The sequence below is a fragment of the Thermobia domestica genome, chromosome 10 (assembly GCF_964235325.1).
Source record: "Thermobia domestica chromosome 10, izTheDome1.hap1.1, whole genome shotgun sequence".
Taxonomy (NCBI): domain Eukaryota; kingdom Metazoa; phylum Arthropoda; class Insecta; order Zygentoma; family Lepismatidae; genus Thermobia; species Thermobia domestica.
Genome location: NC_137463.1, coordinates 111,040,135 through 111,064,881, shown reverse-complemented (window position 1 = coordinate 111,064,881; position 24,747 = coordinate 111,040,135). Strand labels below are relative to the sequence as shown.

Here is a 24,747-nt window from a genome sequence, read left to right as displayed (position 1 = left end):
CCATTATTATATTACAATACGTAACTCAACATTTTTGCTTTTGTATGAGCATGAAGTCAAAGAATGTTATGTATGTTTGTGCAATTGCTTTAATTTTTAATCATTTTTATAAACAAAATTAATATGTACAAAAAAGAGGTCATGACGCGATATAACAACTAAATTTACCTTTTAACAAATTATCATATAGTGACAACAGGAAATGTTTTAACAAGTGGCACCTAGATATACGTATTTGACCTAGTAAATCCTGGCAGTTGTAGTAATGTTAACATCAATTCTAGATTTATGTACATAATAATAACTATAATAAGCTGGAAGTAAGCTTTCTGATTAAGTAGCGAGCCGTCACCAGGCAATGGACCAAATATTTCAGTCGATTGACGTCAACGTACTAAATTAATAAGAGGAGAGGAGCAGGCAGGTGGCCACAAGTTGTTAGAGGAAATGGAGCGTTGAGCCGAGAACTGACAGCGTTCCTCTTCTAACAAGTCAAATTTTGCTTGCTACGTGAGCGTCAAGAAAACTTTCATCCTCATTTTCCTCATAAAAATCATCATCATGAGCTTCCGAAATATTTTCACCATGGTAGATTTGTTTGTAGGTTAATGTGGATGAAGCTTAAATATGTTTTGAGAGCAATCTACTAACAAGACTTTTGAGTATATTAGATAAATTAATTTAAAAATTAATATGGGAGTGGAGATTGTTTTTTTTTTAAATTAAAATATTATTTGTTGTTTGTTTGTAGGGATTAATATCGATATATTTATTTATCTAACTGTTAGCGTTGTTTCTATACATACGTGTAGACAAAGCGACAAAGTAAAATGAAGATAGTTTGTTCTCTACAGGTATAATGTAAATAAATTTACAGGATTAGAGGTTGAGTAATTTGTAATTAACATGAATTTTGTTAAAGAAATGTGTTTTGGTTTTGTGTGTATTTCTATCCAATCTCCATACACATACTTCTCAATTCTAGTGTTTTCACGTAGTATCTACTACTTTCTTTAAATTTGTATTCATGGAATTTTCTTATGATACGTGAAACTTTGATTTGCTTTAAGATTTTCAATTATGATAATTGAAGTCACTTTAAATACAATCGATTTTGTAATTTTAGATGAAGTAAATCTCTAGACAATCCTGCTTAGATTGGTTGATCTTAGCAAAGATTCAAACCTAATCAACTTACTCGTTGTCATATTTATAGATAGCAATGATAAAGCTGACATAATATCTATTACGTACCAAAATATTGACATTATAAATTTCTCTTATTTGTGGTATCCGAAACTACAGTGCTAATACCTTGTTATTCTCCACAACGCAGTACAGTAACAGTAGTATTTGAGTGCTTTTACTTGAGTACACGGAATTTTCATTAAATGATGCTCTGAAAGCAATGTGTAATTACCGATAAGTAGGATTTGGAAAAACTTAAAGTTTAAAGTGAAATCTGTAATATATTAGCGTTGTTTTGTTATTTTCATCGCCGAACCCATAGTGAAGAATGTAATAGTCGTTGCCACGGAAGTAGTAAATTTTCCTTAACACCACAAACAATTAAACAAAACAAACAGTACCAGAGTAGAAACAAAATGCGCTGGAAAATTGCCGTGACACATTACCATGTAAGAATTTGAAACCATATGTAAGTGTCATAGTAATTTCTGAATTATTTACATCTCACGTGCTGCATTTTGCATCACAGCTAATGTGAAAATTCCTTCAGAGCCTGATGAGACATCCAGAGATTTCTCTATTGATCATACAGGCGTTTTGCCAATACGCAATAAAAATTTCCGAATTCTTGGCGCCACAATCAAACTGGACGTGCAGGAAAAGAGGGTTGACAGCGCCAAGCGGGTTACTGCAATAAAATACAAGCAACAACAGTGTTTTTTCTAACTTTATATTCAGCACACTGCGCTCCTGTCACAACGAACCTGTTAACCCCGTCCGAAAAGAAGTCAATGCGTAGAAACTTAGGAAGTACCTACATAGAGAGATTAAAGCTCAAAAAAGCCAGTTCAACAATCTTAACCTACATTACTAAAAATATCCGTCAATATGTATGTAGCGTTCATTAGACATAGACATAAACGTACACGGACATGTAGATATACGTATTTCTACCCAAACATACGCATGCAGCAATTCAAATAAACACTTCAGAAACAAAACCAGAGCATTTCACATCACCAACACTATTTACTCAACGTAAATAGCATGCAAAGTAAATAAGGACACAGAAATAGTTTCCAACACATGGTTGTTTTTCTCGTAACTGAACATGTCTACAGTACGTACGCTTCTTACAAGTTTAATGAAAATTCTAAATATTCTGTAATAAGATTTTTTGAATTTTAGGTCAATGTACTGAGCAAGCTATTGATTACAATTTATTTTGATAATAGACAGTTAGTGATACTTCTAAAAGGTCACAGATTGCAGACCTACTAACGATCATTTGAAAATTTTTCAGAATTTCTTTAGCACCTTAGGGCCTTATTTAAAATGATCCTCTATCATATCATTTATGATTAATTTAAATATAATACCACAGTTATAACCTTTAGGCTAAAAGGAGACGGGTTATTAATGAAAGTGAATGATTTTGAAAGAATTGATGGGTTAAGAATGTGGAAAGAAACGAGAGAACTTCGACAAATACCACGAGAATGTCCATCACAATTTGGCATGGTCTGGGGTCGAACCAGGGATCCCTCGCATCAGAAGTGAGCACCCTAACACTAAGCCACAGCACCCACTGATCCTTTATTAGTAGAATGGACTTTGCCTTGTGCCAATTCACATATTGACGTCTCCAGATTTTAATTATTTCAATTAGAGGATGTGATTGAGGATTCTACGCGCTGCTAGAATGGAATTAGGTTTGTGTGAAGGCCCTAGAAGATTGGGGGTTCAATAACTTCTTTCTCATCCTTACCCCTATCCATGCCACATTTTAAGCTTATCAACTTTTTATCAACAAATAATTATCCTCAGTCTATAAACTTCTCGAATCTACTTCAGGAAAGTAACTCTGCTCCCCAATTTGTTGTTTGCTTTATACGGTATGTGATTACTTTTGACGTTTTTTTCAAGAGGCAAATGCTTCATTTGAACACAAATTTAAACTAAAATACAAAAACGATTATTGACTGTATCATCAAACCTCTGACCGAATGAGACTAAATTCGATAAGGTTGTCAACAAGAGTTATTAACACATGGAGGACTTGCTGTTAATTGCAGAAATTAAAATTTTCGGACTTTTGCTTACCCTTGGTCAAACACTCTATGCAGTAACATTGTTTCTATTGTTTAAAATCAACCCTATGTTTTACAAGAAAAATATTAAAATTGTACTTATGTAGAGTTGTTTACTTGAGATTGACGAGTCAAAGTTAATGAAATCCTATATTAAGCAAAGAATTTATAAACTGAAATAAACTAGAAGGCTAGGAAATCACTATTTTCCAGTAGTAGAAGGATTTTGGCAATACCCTTATTACCAACTTGGGAAATGGTGAATGCTCAGATGACAATTTGAAAGAAATGTATTGGTATTGGCAGCAAGCAATATGTTGACGTAATTTTGATTTGTACTTTAATTTTGAGATAACATATTGATTGGTTAGTATTTCTAAGCCTACATGCAAAGATTAATGTATATGTAAAATCCGCATGAAAAAAAATATAAAGTAAGTTATGTATTGGTTAGGAACAAAATTTTAAAAGCTATTAACTAGATAATGTGGCATTGTAATCGAAAGTTGAATATTTCAATATTTTACACTGATTCTTCAAATGCTAGAACATAATTGTTTTGCACCTGTAACTGGAACAAATGAACCTGTTCTTCTATGATGGAAAAGAGTCCAAATTCTAAACATAATTAGGAAGACATCTGAACTAATGAAGCTTTTAACCAGATCAATATGAGCTAAATTGCTTCTGAGAAACTGACATTGACTGGTAAGTTATCTTTCATTAATTTCAAGCAATAAGTCTACTATGAAGTTAATAAGAGAAATATGGACAGAGTGTTTGGTTTCAGGTTATTATTCAAAAAGCCTTCATATAGTGGAATACATAAGTTACATCTAGGATAAATTTGCAGTATAAAATAGCATTCATTTGATGCAATATTTAAAAGAAATCATGATAGTTATGACGAAACAGTTACTGAAACGAAATACTTAGTGCGAGAAGACAAAACATTACAAAAAGAAACAATAAATATAAAAAGAAATAATTGTGCTAAATCAAAATAAAAACATGCAGATGTATTAGTAACACTAACACTAAGGAAATTCATTTGAAACATACATAAATGTTAATTTACTAATTAGAAATATTAATAATTACTAACCCTCATGTTTTGTTGATTATTCAATGCGAGGCTGTGTGATATATTTATTCCCTCTGTTATCAGACGATGTTACCAGCTTTTTTGTTTAGTATTTAGTCTGTCATGCGATAAAAGCTATTAGCTGATCAGAAACTGCAAAATCACATGGAATGAGTAAAACAAATACATTTAATTATATTGCATTTATGATTTTTTGCCAGAAACCTTTAATACGGAAACAATGAAATTAGTAATACTCGTACAATATTTTTTCTTTCAAAGTTGTTTTACTTTCTAATTGGTATGGCCAGCTGCTTAACTTATTAGGATTCTGGTGCAGTATTATACAGGGTGTACCCTAAAGGAGTTTATAACTTCCAAAACTCATATTGATTTATTTATTCATTTATCTTACAGACATGGTTTTGGTGTCTTTTTGTAGCAAAAGATACCAAGTTTTGACTCACGTAGTACACTAATTCAGAAAGAAGCCACCGCAAGCGCTAGCGGCAGTTGCAGCAAAGTTGGCTGACTTTACTGATCCCGAGCGTGTTAGCTATGTGTTTTGGTTTGAAGAATCCAAGTCTGCGACAACTGGGCAACGTAATTTCCGTACAAAGTATGGTAAAGATCCTTCCAATAGACCTACTATTTATCAATGATATGTGTTTTATTGAAACTGGATGTTCGATAAGACACAACAAATCTTCAGGTTGTCCCCGTATACCTGAGGACATTGTAGAGCAAGTGAGACAAAGCTTTATGAACAGTCCTACAAAATAAACCCGGTGTGCTTCTCGACAGCTCAGCGTCCTATACATGACAGTTTTGTGTATTGAGAAAACGGTTGCATCTCAAACCACACAAGTTACAAATGGTGCAAGACTTAAAAGACACTGATAGAATTGCTCCTAAGGAATTTTGTGTGGAAATGCTACATCGATTGGATGAAGATTTCATTGGAAAGATTATTGATTGAACCTCTTTAGGTATAAGATAAAAACCTTGATGTATTTTGCTACAAAATAACAGAAAAACTACGTCTGTAAGCTAAATAAATAAATCAATATGAGTTTTCAAAGTTGTTAAATCTTTTTTGATAGACCTTGTACAAATAGAATCTATCTTAACTACTATTAATAACATTTTCTATAATTCTTCTTATCTTTAAATTACTTTTTCTAATATAAAATGTATTTTCTAAAACAATATATGGAAATTGTGTTATTTAGAACAATACAGTTTTGGAAGGTTTATTAATGGAATAACCAATAGGAATTAGTAGATACAGTAATTTCATTCAATATAGAAAATTGAAAAGACTTACAGCTGGATCAGTAATAAACTGCTAATATGCTAGTAATCTCTGTTTATAGGTACTTTTGTTCTTTTTTACTAACAAAGTAAAACTTGTAGTACATTGAGTCTGATTAAACACAAAAATTGCAGCAGTAAAGTATATTTCTATTACTACTATAACGTGACAAGTAGAAGTAGGATTATGGCGAGAATCTCTTCATCTTGAATTTAAAAAGATCCTCTTGTTTTTAGTCCTTCATCCTTTGATCATATTCCTCAAAATATACTTTTTTTAAAAGATGTCTTCTCTATTTTTAATGACTAATATTGGCAATATACTTCTTAGTAAATGTAGTTCTTTTGCTCGTTAAAAGCATTTGTGTAATAATAGTAAATAATAGGTTGTATTAGTATACCGACAGAAGGCTAAGGAAAAAAGAAATCACGAATTTCCAGCTAAATCGAGTAGGGTAAAATAAGAACAATATTCAAGACAATTGAAAAAAAAGTTCTGTGTAGTGTGTTAAGCTCTAAATTGAAAATTTAAACTTTTTATACTGGCAAACTACTGCCAATGTGTCTTCGTCTCGATTTATTAAGATGAGGTAGAAATAGATTTGCTTCTTTTCAGTTTTGAAAATAACAAACCAATTACCAAGACTATCCAACTTTAGTCACCTAAAAGTACCGAATGTATCAAATGCTCCAAAATTTAGAACTTACTTAAGAATACTTCACAATTTTCATGAATCTAACTGTTAACGAATTATTATTATTATTATTATTATTATTATTATTATTATTATTATTATTATTATTATTATTATTATCATTATTATTATTATTATTATTACGGAACACGAAACTATCTGCCATGGTAATAATATATTCGTATAACAGTTATTAAGCTATCAAAAGCGTTGTTTTCCATTGAAACTTTCAATTTTGTGTCTCCTAGTAACGGTTAAAAGCAAAGTCCAATACAATATGCAAACTATGGTTACGATGTCTCAATGGTAGAGTGCTCACCTCTAATACATGGGATCCTAGTTCGATCTCTGGCCACGCAGGTTTTTCTAGATGGGTTTGTCATTCTTCCCACTTTCTTATTCCACCAATGTTTTAAAAAGATTACACATTTTCATTAATAATTCGTCCTCTTTAACCTCAAGGGCATAACAATGGAACATTAAATTAAAAATTTTATTTCAGATGGAAACTTGGGAGAAAATACACGTAAGCTGTTTATAAACAAAGACGTATTTTGTGTTGGATCAAAAGATTCAATATATTTCAGTCAAAAATTTTCTTGTAAGCCTTATATATGGAAAACTATATATAGTGTAGCCAAACTCGAACCATCACTGAACTCAGTATGATGTTGTTATTCCGTAAAAGAAATACGAAAACACGATTCAGAGGCCGTTCAAAAATTTTGTGGCTCCTGGTCCAAAAAATCATCAAAAGATCCAATATATTTCAGTACAAATTTTCTTGTACGCCTTATATCTGGAGGACTACATATAGTGTAGTCAACCCAAACTATCACTTAACTAAATATGATGTGGTTAAAAAAGTAAGAAAACTCGATTTAGGGGCCGTTCAAAAATTTTGTAGACCCTGATCAAGAAACTAATTATTGGCCAAGATCGCAATCTTTTGATGCATTTGTGATCATTCCTAAAATTATTCGTCAAGATCGCAGTATTTTGATCCATTTTCTTCGATCATTCCTAAAAATTCTTGTTATGCATTACAGAATGCTCATGATTGTTCGGGATAATGACCGGAACAACGATATGGATAAGCCTAAAAACAATGTTTAATTGGAGTTACGTTTACAAAAAGTACACGTTCACTTTATAATTACCATACATAATAAAACGACAAAGATTCTTTTGTATATTCAAAGGCTGAATAATAATATTCTTTAGCTCTATAAATTGTAACTGAACTTTCTCCTTCCCACCACAAAATTTCACATTCAATTAATTTTAAGTGTTTTAACCATACTAAGGTTTTAGTATGTAGGCTATATATATTTTTTGAATAAGCCAAGATTGTGCACAAATAAACCTCAAAACGGAGAAGAGAATCTAGAGTATGGATAATCAATAGTTCGTTGTACTTTATATTATTTATTAGTAATTTATTCACTAATAATCTTTGCAACGTTACTAATTTGTTTACTTTAAAACTGTTTAGAAACAAAAAATTGTAATATAGTTAAAAATACTTTGGCATGCCGATAACAATTTAACTTTTTACACATATGTGTAGAATGTTGGAAAATAAATACTACGAAATCGATCACCTCACAACCACTTCAAGAAACCATATGCCTTCAATGGCGACATATAAAATTAAGTGTAATACTTAGGTTACGAGTACTATCTTGACTGAAAACTGTCTGTTAGTAGAGAGCGTTTACCAATTATAACCAGCAACAGCTTTCATAAACTTCATGCATTTCGTTCGAGAACGAAGTAAATTCAACTATCGTTTCTGGAAGCTTTATGGATTGAAAATACTCAAACGTTTTTGAATTCTTAGTAAAAGGACAAAGTTAAGGTATTTTAGGTCATTACTGATTTGCGAGCGTGTCTTTGAAACACTGTTTATTGCCAAATTATCTTTCAGAATCACAAAAATAGAGATTTTTATGTCCTCAAGATGGTCAACATAATCAATTTCTGTTTTTCATACTGTTTTGTAAGTGCTAAATTTTGTGTTTCTTAAAATCACAACTATTATTTTTCCGTATTTTAAAAATTGCAAAATCTATTGCGACCCCATCTTAACCATTTGCGTTCTCCGCAGTTTGTTATTAATTAGGTTTAATTATGTAGTAATTCATATTTAATATAATCATAGCCTATGCATTTTCTATATAAAATTAATTTCATATTATATGTAGTACTAACCTTGTGTATTTGATGAAATCTGTGGACTTGAGGTGCGTTAATGAAATATCTTACTATATTTCCGCACTTGCGTGTACGATATTGCGTAGCAATTTTTCGAACCACTTAGCTCTAATGTAGAGCTAAGAGCAACACACACATACACATACACTTATCTAGTACACTGTCACTCTTCCAATCTCATAGGAAACAGCGGCCAGTATGTCTCAAGATCGAAAAGCTCAGCTCATATTAATAGCACAGGAGACATGGGAAAACAGCACTTCGATCAAGGGCCACGTCCTGTTCTATCTATGTATAGCCTATACCCAAGCGAAAACGCATGTCTAGAGTCATGCAATTTCAGGCTTTGAAACAAAGAGTAATTGCATGTTAAAATGTCAGTGCGGCAAGCAAGAGGAACTAAATATTTGTAGTTTTTAGCCAATATGTTGCTATTACTTTGATATTAATTTATCTAGTCCTAGTCAATAGTGAAATAGATCCCATATACAAATAATAAGGAAAGACGAACGAGCAAAAGTACAATGAAATTGTTCTAAAGGTTGTTTTAAATTTAATGTCCCTAAAGAGGAATATATAATTGTAGAAAGAACACGTGAACGAAAGATTTGTTACAAGTCTTCAGAAATCGTTTACTTTCCATGTATGAAATTATGTATCCATTTCTTACATATTACCATCAAGAGTATAAAAAATTAGAGATATAGCAATGGCTAAAAATCAATTTTGTTATACTACCATAATTTACGTTTGAGATGGAAGAAGACGCTTCAGTCTTATTTTATTCAAAACTTTAAATTTGTAATACAATGTTTTTATCTATTCGAGTGATCAACAGTAGTTCAAAATGCATGACAATAAAATTAATTTAAATGAATAGATATTTTGTGTGATTGGTGCTCCAAATACCAAATTCTTTTTTATTAACCTACATGACAAATCAATTGGTTATCGAGTTTACTACTGTATTGAGTGTGTGAACGTTTTAATATGACAAGAAACTTAGTTTAGAATTTCAATGGATTACTTTCCGTTTGAAAATTCCAAAATTAAATTTGTATGCAGTCACTTTTTTGGTAAGAAATTTGTATTGGTTCTGTGAAATTCAGGAAGGTTATCCGTCAATAGTATTCGAACTGAAAACAATACGATAAATATTTGCAATTTTTTCCCAGAAGAAAAAAATCACGAGGAAAAAGCAAATCTAGAAAATGCATTTGGTACAACAAACTTATAGAGAAAATATCAATTCGTACAAGAACTTAACAGAGACTGAACACTTCAACCAACTTTGTTTCTTAGTCCATTAATTTATACGGGGAATAATTTTTGTTTTCTTTGAAATGAACTTGAATTTTATAGGTTTGATTTTACAAATTTCTTTTCTAAATCTATTTATATGTTCCTTTCTTGGTTTTTTTTTAGAGTTTAACGTCCCACAATTATGCACCGAGACTAAGGGAGAAGGTGATGATGAGATGGATGAAGTGATTGAATGAGAGAAGTATGAGGAAACAGGAAAACCCCGAGAAAACCCATACGCACGGGGTTTGTCCTCATAAAGATCATTTGGCGAGAGATGAGATCGAGCCAGGAACCCCATACACTACAAGTAAAGTTCTAGCTCTGAGCCACCGAAACTCCCTTCCTTTGTGAAAATTAAATTTCGGTCTTGGATAGTATTACTAGTAATGAAATGAAGTGTGAACGTGAAATAAAAGCAAAGATAGGAATGGCAAAAGAAGCCTTTAGGAGAAAGAAGAAAAGACTATTTTTCGGGACCTTGAATAAAGAGTTCAGAAAAGTTCTCATAAAATGTTTCGTGTATGGGTCAGAAGCATGGACATTATACAAATATGATGAAATACGACTTTAGGCTTTCGAAATGTGGGTGTGGAGGAGAATGGAAAGAATTAGTGGAAAACGAATGAGAGGATGTTAGAAATGGTGGGGAGGAAAGAACAATTTTAGATGTAATTGAAAAGAAGAAGAGAGATTGGTTGGGACTTTGGGTAGAAGGAACTGGGACGTGCTAGAGGGCATGGTGGCAGGAAAGAGGAAAAGGGCGAAGGAGACTACAATTAATAGACGATATCAAAACAGAGAAATCATATGTGAAGACGAAGAGGTTAGCTGAAGACCATGGAGCATGGAACCTTCTCAGCTGCAGCAAGTGACTCGCCAACAATGGCAGAATACCTATGATGATATAATTTTTATATTTAATAATTTGACTTAAGTAAATTCAAGTAATATCAAATCTGCAAATTGATTTTCTAATATCTAGCGACATTTAATTAGACTCGATGAAATCAGTAAAATAATTAAAATTCCACTTAATTTCAAGTAAAAGAAAAAGAAATAAGAAATAAATTCCTGTATAAATCAATCGGTTAAAAATCTAAAATCACGTAAGTATTCATCACCGTTAAGGAAATAATAAATAAAAGCGCAACCATTAAACGTATTTGTGCAGAAACATGTGATTTAAAAATGTTTCAATGAACTCGTACGGTAGTGTTTCAGTACAAAATTTGCATTTGTTTACGACATTCATTGTATTTGAAGCTGTTGACTACAAAGAGGTCAAGACACAAAATACATAAGGAAATTATTATTCAGGTTCGATTTATATAAGGTTATATATAAACGTTTGATGACTAGTTTTCATATTACAACGGTATTCCACTGTCAAAACCACATGAGAAATCTTGTATTGGCTCTCTGCCTTTTGTTCGGGTTTTCTGCGAGTCAGCTGCTCGATTGCGTTGGACCTATTTCCGCCTGGCATTATGTGCTCTTACCATTGCAGATATATTCGAACATATGTGAGTGTTTGTATATATGTTGAGCCCAGCACGTGATTGAACGCAACGCCAAAAAAAAAAAAAAAAACTCCTGCTTCGTCCTCTTCTTTTTAATTTTAACCTCTGATGGCGAGTGGCCAAGTTTACGTCCGGTCGTCAAAACATTGCAAAGCGAAAAGACGAAGTATATTCGAAATTTGTGTTTACGTTTTTATATTCAACGGTTTTTCCAGCAGTTGTTTGTTACTTGTTCCGCTTAGGTCATTGTAATTTTTGTTTTCAACCGAATTGCATTCCATTGCAATATAAAAAAAAACAATAAGCCGAAACCTATGTACGGTAAGTCAAGAAACGTCATAACTAATGGCTAATTACAATAAGCAATTAATGCTACACAGAACATAAATACATTCCTTGCAGTTCCAGGCAACTTTAGTATTAGATTAATTTCTAGGAAGTACTGTCTACATGCCAACAGTTGGCAGAACATCTTCATCACTGCTTTTTATCTTATTTACGTTGAATCATACTCATACTAAATACAAGTCAACTATTTTTTATCTAGTCTGGCATTATGAAACTTTTCAATTTAATTTCAATTAATATGGATAATCAGTAATTATTGAACGGAAATTATAGAGAACCGCCAAAAATGTCATAAAGAAACCCGAGGTCTTCCATTATGTTCGTTGTTTCTTCTAGAGTAGAATTACGGATAGCCACGTGCTAAGGTTCAACGCACTCGGCTGAAAGTGTTTCATCAGATATTTCAGAGATGAGAAGGTTTCAACATAGTTTGCGACGCAGTTTTATATAATGTTGTGTACAATGGACATTCAAATTAATGCCTAGTGGTAACTACCTTACAGTCCATATATGAAAGTGGTGAAATCGTATTAACCATACGTGAGCCAAGAAATAGGTGTTTCACTCGCGAGTTTTGGAATTTGTTGGAGAATGGTGAAATCCATGGAATTTACTTCAATCAATGGGTTATTGCCAGCATTTACGAAACTTTTAAGTGAGAGTTTCGTCATTTTTGAACTAAAATGCTTCACTTATGAGACTAATACAGAAAAGTTTGATGCTATGTCCCCCTAGAACAACATATATATACAAACTTGTATTAGTGCATAGACTCACCAGCCCTAGACCTTTTCAAAGTTATCCATAAATATTTTTTAAATCGTAAGCTAGGTTATCAGTTTCTCATACCTCGAAAGTAATAGTTTAACTCCATTTCATGAAAGCTGTTATGGCTCCTCTAAATAAAACTTGCCAACATAGAGACTTAGGTAATTCACTTCGTCGTACTCGGAAACGCTAATTCCATGAAAATAATTAAGCTTCTTTTGAGATAAAATTTACAACCAGGCAAATGACCTACAGTTGATTGAATTAGCATAGTTAATTAATTGCCTAGTGAGTTCCTGTATTTTATCCAAACATTTGAGGTAAAACATAATTCTAATTTAGACATTCTCAATGATATTCTTGCTACTTGACATCTACTAATCAATGATTCAAGGTTTTGACTGTAAAACTTGCTTAAAATATTTCAAAATCACTTCCCAGAAATTTCTAATGTTTTTCTAATGTTTTAATTAACTTTAAACAATTAAACACACTGGCACAATGCCTTTAAGCTTTACTATTAAAATTTGTACAGATAAATAATCAAAATTGTAATAGATTAATAATTAACACATAATCCGTGACTTGATGTCAAAAATCACCACAAAGTCTGCGCATTTCAGAGGAAGCGATAATAAGGTTTGCATATCTATAAATATTCGTTATAGTATGGATTTTGATCACCGATAAGAACAATTTGGCAACCTTGTGCCCAACTGTATTCTTTCGAGACCTGCAAAACCACATCGTAAAGATAAAACGTAATATAATAGGCACTGAGTCCAAATCACGTGAATGTGGTTGTTTCCTGCCAGAGATTGCAGACGCAGATTCTGCACGACGATGACATATTATAGATTAAGTTAGTTTTTGTAAATAAATTGCAATTTGTGATTAAATAATACATTGTTCCGTACATAAACGTGTTATATTTGTAACAACACAATGGATTGAACACAATATAAAGCAATGAGTTTTAGTACGGCATTCAGTCAAGAACAGCATTCGTAAATTAGAGTGAAATTGAGATCTTGGCAACGAAGTACTTTTGGCATTTTGAACGCTGAAACAGGTGGCTTAAGTGCTTAAAATTAGGATGCAGCATCAAACAATTGTTCTAGTCTTAAAATACAATTTATTAACTTAATTACTTTCTATTTGTACAGTTGTACAGGCTAAAATTATTTTAGAAGCAAATTCATATGTTGCAAGTCCACATTAAAGAGTGTTAGCACATACAATATATAGCATAGGCACGTATGCTCCAATAAAATTTGGTGAAGACCAATGAAATATTACCAATTTCCCAATATATTATTTTATTATATTGTCATTAACTTGTATTTTCACTCATTTGAATTTTGTAATCTGTAATAATTCTTCCGTTTCATTGAAATAAAATGTTAACTGATTTTTAGTACATTTAAAATCAATAAAATGAGCACGTGTGAATATTATAATTACAGGGTGGGTGGTCTTCAATATTCTTGTACACACTCATATGAAAATTTCTGGTTACCATTATGTATATAGTATATACATCTCTACAAAATAGATGATTTTATTTATATTAGATTACGCAGCTAATTGATTTACTGACAATCAGTATAGTAGAAAAATAATGAATAAAAATCTAGAATGTTTTTCCTTTGCTGAGCTAGATCGTGTTTGTTCCACATTAAGCAGCAGATGTATGTTTCATATAGCTTCAAAACAGAAAACTATTAATATTGTTTAAAGTTGAAGTGTTGTATGAATATTAATTTATAACTATTAACTATAAGTACTTACACTACTAACAAATATCTGTACTTGACGAATTTTTGATGAAAAGAGATAATACTAATTTTCTCTATTTTCTTATTAGATTAGATACGAAAATATCATTTTAAGGATTATCTGAATACTATAAAATTTAGATAATATTCTCTTAGTAATGAGCAAGAAACTACGCATAATTCCTTGTAACTGTAATAAGCTACTCAATATTCTTATATTTCTTATTAGAGTGATATACAAAAAATAAATACTGATTACAAAAATCAGTTTCATGTTATTAGTAGCTCTTTTTTTTTCAGTAATTTTGATTTTGCTACGTCAGTACTCATTATGTGGCACATGAATTTCCCTATTATAAGTTTGGAAGTAAGACAATTTACAGTGAGGATGATTTGGTAATTGTTAGTACGAATAGTTCGGTAATTCTTCCTTTCTTACTACTGATGTATGTATAAAATCAAAATTACCCACAAATTTGAAAATTAATTTGAAATTAATGTCGTGTGTTATGTAAATGCATGAAATAAAAATCTGTAAAATCCCTAAAGACGTGAGATATCATCGGAATAGATAGGCAATAAAATATTTATATATTTCACATGTAGCATTAAGCTATCACTATGGATAAATATAATTTGTATTTGAGCTCATGAATTTATGCAAATGCTGTAATCACTGATTACAACGAACTTAGAGAATAAATATATGTTCCATATTACTACCGGTTTCAAAACCATTATATTTTTAATAGCTTCAAAGCTATTATCTTTGTTTTAATGTAATAATAATGGAATGGAACATTATTGGGATAGATAGTCAATGCAAGATAAAAATGTATTTCATATGTAGCATTAAGCTATCACTATGGAAAACTGTAATGTGTATTTGTGCTCATGAATCTATGCAATCGTTGTAATGTTGTAATCACTGCATGCTAATGAACTTAGAGAACAAATATATCGTCTACATTACCATACACTTCAAAGCTATTATGTTTTTGATTCATATATGTAATCTTTGGTTGTTTCAATCAATGCATATTGTTTTCAAGTCAGTACGTGTTCAAAAATTTACTTAAAAGAGTATAGCAAACAATAAAAATCTAATTTACGTAATTAACATGTGCAGTATAAATAGATAGTTAACAAGCTTTTCGACAATGATGCCTTTACACTGTAAGCAGAAACCTGATTTTTACTTGTATTTGTAAGTGCGGACTACATACAGCTTTACACATTATCTTCATGAAAGCTTTGACACGGCGGGGAACGGTAGTTGGTACAAGGTATTCCTTGTTTGATAGAAGTTATGTGGTGTTGGCGGATGATATTGCGTTTTTGGGTTTCTTCGATGTTCTGTTTTCAACTGTCCCTTTTAGCCTACAGAACATCAGAAAGGGACCAATGGCGGCTATTGAAGGAAAGCACATCGATAAAAAAAACTATCGCTACAGGCTGAGAAAAGAGATACAAGAAGCAGGGAATTAGATCAGTATTCTTGTTTTAGATTGGAACAACAAAATTATAATCGTTAACCATGTAATTTTCGTTAGAGCCGCCACTCCAAAGAACATTACACTTAAGGTTTCACTCATAATAGTACGATTCTTAATTAATTAATTGATTCTATTGACCTCAGTTATTGTTTCCACATTTTAATGTAATGCTCAAAATCTGTAATTTTGTCTTTGTTACCAGTCTGTTAGACGTCCTCCTCCTTATCTCGTATTTTAAAGTAATATAAGATGAAATTTCTATAAGCACTGTTTATGAAACATGTGCTTTCACACGGTTTATCTTTGAAAATCAGAATTCCGATATATTCACATCACTATTGCGTGAATAGCCGAATGTAGGAAAGTGTAACGAATTCTCTGGCAGGAACTCCAGCACGATTTTTCCCAAGGAGGGGGGGGGCAAAAGAACAATTCCAGGGGGACTAAAGACCGATTCTAGGGGAGGGCAAAAGAATGACACAAGCCCAATCGAGAATACACACACACTTTGATGCACGCGCACACAAAACACATAATATAAAACAACAGCTATTTAAAATAATTGGTCTACAGTTTCGTATATCTTTGGCTGGTTTCGAAGCAGATATTGTATAATAAGGGTAGTTCTATATTATATTCAAACAAAATAAAGTTGGATGCAGCTTTAGAATTAAACAATAATATCCCATACCATGTTTTATTAGAGATGAATGAAGTAACTACTTGTAAACGCCAAGAAAGCAAGACCTAATTGTAAATGAACAAGTAACAGTATCATGTGTACACCATATGAAGGAGTTTGGTTTGTGTAGCGTAACATTTTCTCAATTAATATTAAAACCGGAAATGGTAGTAGTATTCTATTACTTCCGGTGTTAATAAAGAGATAAAAGTTAAGATGGAATATATTTTTGAGAGACTTAATTGATTGTAGAAAACACCTTCTCACTATCTCTTACCGTTTTTATTCTAGATTAAAATCGGAAGTAGTTAATTTCTGCCACTTCCGGTTTGACTAGAGGGTTAAGAGAGAGAGACCCTTTCTTAGAACGCTAAATCGATTCCCCCCCCCCAAATCGCTTCTCACTATCAATTTTCGTTTTCTGCTCTACGTAGATCAATATTGAAAGCAGAAGTTGTAGTAGAGAGTTGAAGTATAGAGATGACATGTATTTTTGGGACGCTTAATCGCTATCTACTACCGTTTTTTGTAGTGTAGTGCTCAACGTTAAAACCGGAAATGGTTGATTTCTTCCGCTTCGAATATCAGTTCCATGAATGAACTCGATTCCTAAATTTTGACCCTCTATACACTCTGACCAAAATTGGAGCAGATTCATCAAATAGATCTTGAAATTATTTCTCTCCCGGAAGATTGGACGGACGCATGAACAGGGTAGTATAAAGGAGTTTCAAGGAACCAAACACTTTACAAATGGCGAGGTAAATACGAGTAATGGCGTGTTGTAGCTAAATTCTATTTATAACGTAATTTAATTAACTTGGATTAATTTAATTTCCTACATTTCATAACACAAGAAAACTGTATATCGTAGCCAACGAAGGACAGTAAGTTAAGTCACTAGTAAGTTCTGATTTAAACTTTCATTAGTATTATTATTGACAAAGCACTCACCGAATGTTAACAACTCCCAGAGAAAAATCACACAGCCAACGAAGAGAAAATAAAGAGATCAGCTGATTTCCGAGTCACAATCCTTTATGCCACTATCTGCTTTCACTCACGAGCTTTTGCTTGTAGTTTCTAAGACGCGCAGAAAGTTACACTGTCTATTTATATGATCAAAATAAACGCCAGCGTGCGTGCATGGTGTCGACGTAGTTTCCGTCACTAGGACTCGTGCTATTGATTTGGCAACTCTGCACTTGCGAATAAACAGAAACGCGCGAACATGAAGCAATTTTCTGACTTGGCAACGACGCCTACTCAGAATGTAAATTTAAACTTAAGAACTCTTTTCTTTTTAAGACCGTATATGTAAGATCCTTTCAAAATTAGAGGAGAAAAATCATGAAGTACAACAACAAAACAATAAGGCATGCTCAACTCCAGTGTACACAATTAAAAATCTACCTTTCCATGAAGACAATGTTATTTATATATCTTTTTAAATTAAGAAGAAATGCTATTTGCTTTTCGTTATGATTGAGATACGTAGAACACTTTGATATTTCTTTCTTTCTTTCTTTCTTTTTCACGAGAATTTAAGCGGCCTGCGCAGCTAGCTGGCTAAGGAAACACAACGCATGAAATGTTGGCACGATATTATGTATTCGAACTGCTGGTTCTGTGTTGATAAAAACATCACAATGAAATGTAAATGCGTTGTTCGCAACAAAGGTTAACTGTTGTGTCTTCCTCAAACGTGGGTATAAGGACATGTTTAACATTAATAATAACATCACTGTCGACCACATACACTAGCTACTGAGATACGGATGTCCCATAATCAGAAAATAAACTATACATAGTTACATGTAATAGATCAGTAATTTAGTTATTGTTATTGAACTTATTCAAGAGAGTTATTTTAGGTTATGCTTGAGAGACAGGCAAGATGTGTCTATCGATATAAATCATATCGTTTTTCATTAGGCCTAATATCTTATTGTATTAGTGCTTCTCTCAAACTTAGGCGGATAACTGCTCTTCCCCCTAAATTGTCACTAAAATTATTATAATTAAATACTATGGCTTCAGTACTTATATGCCTAATGAAGGGAAATTTAATAATAATTCTGTTATCAGTGATACACCACTGCCGCTGATTTAGACTTCCATTTGATACATTCATTCTCTAATTTCCCCTTTTTGACATGGAAATTACTGTCTTTAATGACGTACACCAATTTGCACATTATTTTCCATCCTCATTTACCTTCCACAATAACTTCTATGCATCCTAAATAAAACATGATCTTCTCAAATAAAGTCCTGTCTAAGTCATTTGTAAATATCTAGGAATATACAAAAATTGAAGATCGAATGTTCTGGTTCAGTAAGATTTAGCCTAGAATGGTTAAATAAGATTGAGTCTATAATATGTGCTTCCTGGGTTGAACTAATGAGCGACGTAGTTTCATATACCATTTGGTGGTGGCCACTCTCCCCATTTTCTTAAAAAAAAGAAAGAAAAGAAGAAGAAGAAGAAGAAGAAGAAGAAGAAGAAGAAGAGGAATTTCATAATGTTTCAGCCTTCTTCAGTCTATATTTTGCCATCTTTCTTACTTGTGTATATGATTAGGTAAAATTGAAATGATTGTTTTATTCTTGTATGTGGTTATGGGTGATGGATAACTTTAAAATTTCAATACTAATAGGAAAAAGTTAATTAATAATAATGTTGATTATAAAAGTTACTACAGTTGGTGAATTTTCAAAGAAATACATTTTTCGTACTTCATTCTAATATATATAGTATATCAAGGAAAAGCTTTAAAATATAGATATAATTACATTGCACAGGGTTTTCCGAAATGATTTTCAGAGTAAGTAAAAAACTAACTTTGCAATAATAAAATAGAACTTTTTATTTGGTTGGTTGATTTAATTTTTATCGTTCCTTTTCACCACCCAGGTTATACGAGACAAGAGCCTTCAGTTTAACGTGGGATAGGAATTACATGAACTCCCACCAGGGATCAAATCCGGGCTTCCAGCGCCAATAATAACCATATAGTCATCGATAATTCTACAACTTTTGATTTGTTATTTCAGTGGTTCACAACCTATTTTGGCTGACGATATATTTTATATTTCTACTGAATGCCTACGATATCGCGATCACTTGTTTGATTTTTATATAGGCCTAAATGATAAATAAATTAACGTAAGCCTATAAATTATTATAAACAAGTGAGTCTATGTAGTACTGAACATTGCTGCTGGATGCTTTGACTGATACTCTCTGCTTCAAAGTTGATTTTAATGAATTATTAAATGTTCCATGATTTTTAAATTCTAAAATTTCTAAAATGAGACGGCGTGACACACGACTGTGTCGCGATTCACCGGTTTGGAACCACTATGTTGTTACACTCACTGAGGTTTTTTCAGTTTGTTTACAAATGTTCAATATGCTCTCTCCCTCTCACTCTGGATATACTGTATTTATCAGATACTAAAATTTCTTCCTTGGTAATGTATGTTCCTAGTAATGATCCAGATGTGTTTATTACATGAGTATCTTCATCATTCAACGCGGACTACGGCATAGTAAAAAGCGGTTTTATGTAACGCAAAAAAAAGAAAAAAAACAGAGAAATTAGGACAGCGAGGTGACCATTTTAGAAGATTACTGCATCTGATCTGATCAAGAAGCAGGCCCGTATCCACGGGGGTCTAGGGGGGTCGGGCCCTCCTAAATTTTTACTGACCACCTGAAATTTTCACGATAGGCTTACAAATGAACTATAATATAGTGATGAACTATAATATGGTTGGATCGGGCACCCCTAACTTCTACAGCCCCCTATACATTTTTGGGCTGGCTATCGGCCTGTCAAGTAGTGTCGCATCTTCATCCGAAAATGAATTTAAGTTCAGTTCAGTTGCATGATGAATTGTCAACAAATGTATACTAGTTACTTTCGCAATAGAATCTTGAGGTCATAGGCTTTCCTTTTCAGGAAGATGAAATACATTCAGTTTTAGTGAGCTTTGTTTAATTTTCAAGCTTTTAATTTTAGTGAGCTTTGTTGTAGAAATACCTAGCGTTTTAGAGCTCAGGTATAAAACCATAAGTAAGAAAATGATACTTCTATTATTTTATTTCTAATATTAGTCGACTTATGAATCATAATGATATAATTCATAGTTATATTTATTATTATTATTAGGTCCTATTATTATTATTATTATTATTATTATTATTATTATTATTATTATTATTATAATTATTATTATTATTTGTAGTAGTAGTAGTAACAACAGCAGCACCATCAGTAATAATAGTAAAGGTCTAACTACGAGTACGTACGAGTATATCAAGAATTAAATTTTCAAGCTTTAAATGTCATATTTAGATCGGGACCGGATTTTAAGGGCAAAAATGTAGGAAAAGGGAATAAAAGGTGCTGGAAAATCATTCAAAAAGGCGCAAAAAAGGTTATAATAGGATATCTTATAGTGCTATATTATACAGTTACATGGACATTCTTTATTCATTACACCAGTGAATATTGTTAAAATTTCGGCTTTAAACATTTGACATATATAGCAAAATTGTTTTATTTAATCTCAAACTTGTACAACATTCAACATTCTTGTAGTGAAACTGTGGTTAAAACTAGCTCGGTATTTTTTTAAAAAAAAAGAATTTAGCAATATTGTGGCTGGAGAAACAATTACTTACTACTGTGTTTTCAGAAACTGGTTATACTTGATTAGGCACAACATTTCTATGTTTTCGAATATTAGTTTCTGTCGCTTGGAGCTCAGGAGATCCTTGTATGCGGAGAAACTTCTCTCGACATCGATGGAAACCAGTGGTGCATGCATACCTTGTAAGCACACGAAAAGGAAGCTAAATTGACGTTGCAAAGGTTTCTATGTCCGGATTGTTCCGCAAATTTAGTTCAAATTCGTCCCTAGCAAATCCATGAAAATTGCGTCTAAATTTATGAAATATGTGTAAACCAGATTAAAAATGAAACATGTTCTGTTCAATTTAAAAAAAAAAAATAAAAAAGGAGGAATAAAGGTGCTGAAGGCTAAAAGAAGTAAAAATAAGGGGAAATTTTATTAATCTAGCAAAAAAGGTGCAACATTCACGAAAAAGGTGCAATAAAGTGCGTTCATTTCAGTTGGTTTTATACCCGGAAATACATATTTTGAACTTTGGTTGTTATAACAACTACATTTTTGAAAAGGTGCTAAACCTTAAAATCCGCTTTCTAGTCATATTATATGAACATTTTGCTCGGAAACAATACACTGTATTTAGTGTTCTCCAATCCTCGACTTTTCTCGCTCTCGAGAAATTTTTCCTCGTCTCGTCTCATCTTGATTCTCGTAAAACTTTTCTCGTCTCACTTAGAAAATTTTCTCATCTCCTTTTGTAAATTTGCGTACAAAATTTAAGCCCTAATTTTCTTAATAACTTCATCTAAATGTTTTCATAAACCTTCGTCGTCTCGAGTGGTCCACGAAAAGTGTGATCTAATAAAAAATTAAACCATATTTACTTATTGAAGTGTATTATGTATTGACTTGTGTATGTTTAAAGGTTTATGTTAAAAATGCTTCATTCATATGTTCTAACTTGGAAAAAAGTAGTCGGTGGAAATGGATGAATGCCAGAAGTCTTTCACATGTGCACAGAAAACAAGACGTTGCGTGGCTACAGTCGCGTTGCGCCAGATGGGTCTGCTCCCTTAAACACATGAATTTGAACGACAGGGATGAGACAACATATGTCTGCCAGAGAGCTGTTAAGCCGCATTCTGACGGTCTTACTCACAATAACAGCCCAGAGACTTCACACGGGAAAGACTCGTCGGCAAACTGGAGAAGGAGGAACTGTGACGAGTGTGGTCCAGGAGTTTGATATTGCCCAGAGCATTGTTTCACGTGCACGGCACAGGCAATGCTGTACGAAGCAAAGGTGGAGGTCGACCACGGTCAACTACAGCAATGGACGACAACCACATTGTGCAACAGGAAAGAAGAGAGTGACGTCAAACAGCAAGTGCAATTGCAAACACATTTAATACTGCAAGCCCCCAATCTCACTCTTTAAAGTGGTACACACGCGGGTGGTCTCTTTGCCCAAGAGCCATTACTTTGTCGGACATCTTGAGGTGGTGCCAAGGACATCAGGAATGGATAAACGAGAAGTGGGCGGGGAAATGTTCTTTTCTTCCATGAGAACAGATTTAGTCTGGCTAGTAATTCAATATGTACACTCATCTGGCGAGAGGTGAGAACACACAATGAGCCCTAGAATATTGTCGAGCATGACCGTTTTGATGTTTCAGATGTGACGCATAATGTTGCATGGGCTTACCGACCTCCCAATTTTTGAATGTTGTACACTCATCGTCGAATTCTATCGTGCCATTGTACTCCTTGTTCACGTGCTTCTTTTAAGAGATAGAGTCGGACCCGATCTCATTTTAATGGATGATACTGTGCGACCACTTCGAACAGTGGAGGTGGCGAACCTCTTGGAACGACACTAAATGGACTGCCCTGCACGTTCCCCCGACTTCAATCCCAATGAACACATGTGGGGTGATGTAGTGGGACGTCCAGATTCACAAAGAACCACCCTACAGTTGTCAACGACGCTAATTGAGAAATTGACCTCAATACCACAACATTACCAACTTTGTGAGTAGCATTGCAGCCGTGCTGATCACACACCATTCTAAGGACCATTTAATTTCTTCTGTAATTACAAGGATGTATCACGAGAATCGTAGTCACTTCAGGTTAAGTTATCGTTCCTGTATAAGATGTCACTTTTGTTCTTTTAATCAATTAGTACTTCGTGTTGTTTCCTGTAGCATGTTGTAAAACTAGTACTTTCTATATATGGTTCAAGTTTCACCGATCTATGCCGCTTGGGAGTGACACACCATACTGAAGTCCTGAAGTTTTGCACACCATCTATTACAATAACATGCTACTAAAACTGCGATGATTACGTTAATTATTTTAATAAGTCATTATTTTATTCTACAATAACATTTTAAATTTTCATATGTACAGTCTATTTGTAAACTACCTGACCACCCATCTCTATTATTATTTTAAACCATAGATAGAACTGAATTAACTAGACATAAATATTCTTTGACTAAATGGAATAATTCTTTCAAGACAAAGTTTTAAAATACTCTAAGCATGCTTGCAAGAATATAATTATTTAAAGAATGGTGCTTAATCCGTTTTCTTTAAAAATAAAATTTATATAAATCATTTTATACAAATAAATAATTATAGTTTAGTCATTTAAATAAAGGGACGAAAATTTGTATTATTTCTTTTCAGGTTTGTTTTTCAAGTTACGACCATTCGTGGTTTCGTTATATTACTTTCAGTGCAATTAAAAAAAATGGAATTGGTATTTTTTTTAAAAAATAATGGAAAATTTTGGTATATCTATTTATCGACTTGGTGATCCAATGCATGTTTGTAAATTAATAATATAATACATGAAGTATAGCTTACCTAATCCATTATCAGATAATAAACTGCTGAAAAGGCACTTTAACTTCAACAGATTTCACTGTATATAAAGGTGAATGTTTGTTTGTTCATTGTCTTTACCAATCCACACCGATGGCTTGGTATACTTTTAGATAACTGTAGGCAACTGTAGGTAACTGTAGGCTATTTAGAATTTTAAAATGCATATCAAAAGAGGAGTTCAAAATGTCGCTGGTGAGACAAACGAAAGGGCTGTATTGTGTTTCAAATTGCATTCCGTTCAGAACAGACTCTTCTGCTAGTAACCAATAAATGGGAACATTTTTTTCAGTTTATAAACAGTGAACCTGAAAAACAAATCTTCATATGTCCCTTTCCAAATAACTTGTTCTAGTTTCATCAAATCATTCGAAGTTTCCAGGATTATAGCAGTAACATTACTGGAGGAAAATATTTATCTTCATTTAAGTACATCAGATATTATGTCTATGTATAAGCTATGTAAGATGAAGTTTTTGTACAGAAGAATTCAGAGGACTCACATGTATAGCCTATCATTACTGATCTAGATTTGAAAATAACACAAATATTAAATATGAGGTTTAAAGCCTGAAATAACTGTTGAAAGAGATTAAATGTGTAGTACAGAATAAATAGCATAAAATAACACAAACACGCAAAACAAACAAAATTCAATCATCATTACTGTACTTCTTTACCTTATCACTCAACAAGTGTCGTACATTGAGAAAAATCCGTTATTCGAAC

The 24,747-nt window shown here is 32.7% G+C and overlaps 1 protein-coding gene across 1 annotated transcript in view; it reads right to left on the bottom strand.

The window, feature by feature from the left end:
• LOC145662656 (ankyrin repeat and SOCS box protein 16-like) overlaps nt 1-17,699 on the bottom strand; it is a 47,494-nt gene extending 29,795 nt beyond the window's left edge. The window contains exon 1 of the mRNA XM_081728450.1: nt 17,440-17,699. The gene's annotated coding sequence lies outside the window, so the exon portion shown is untranslated. The remainder of the gene's footprint in view (nt 1-17,439) is intronic.
• Nucleotides 17,700-24,747: the final 7,048 nt, after the last annotated feature.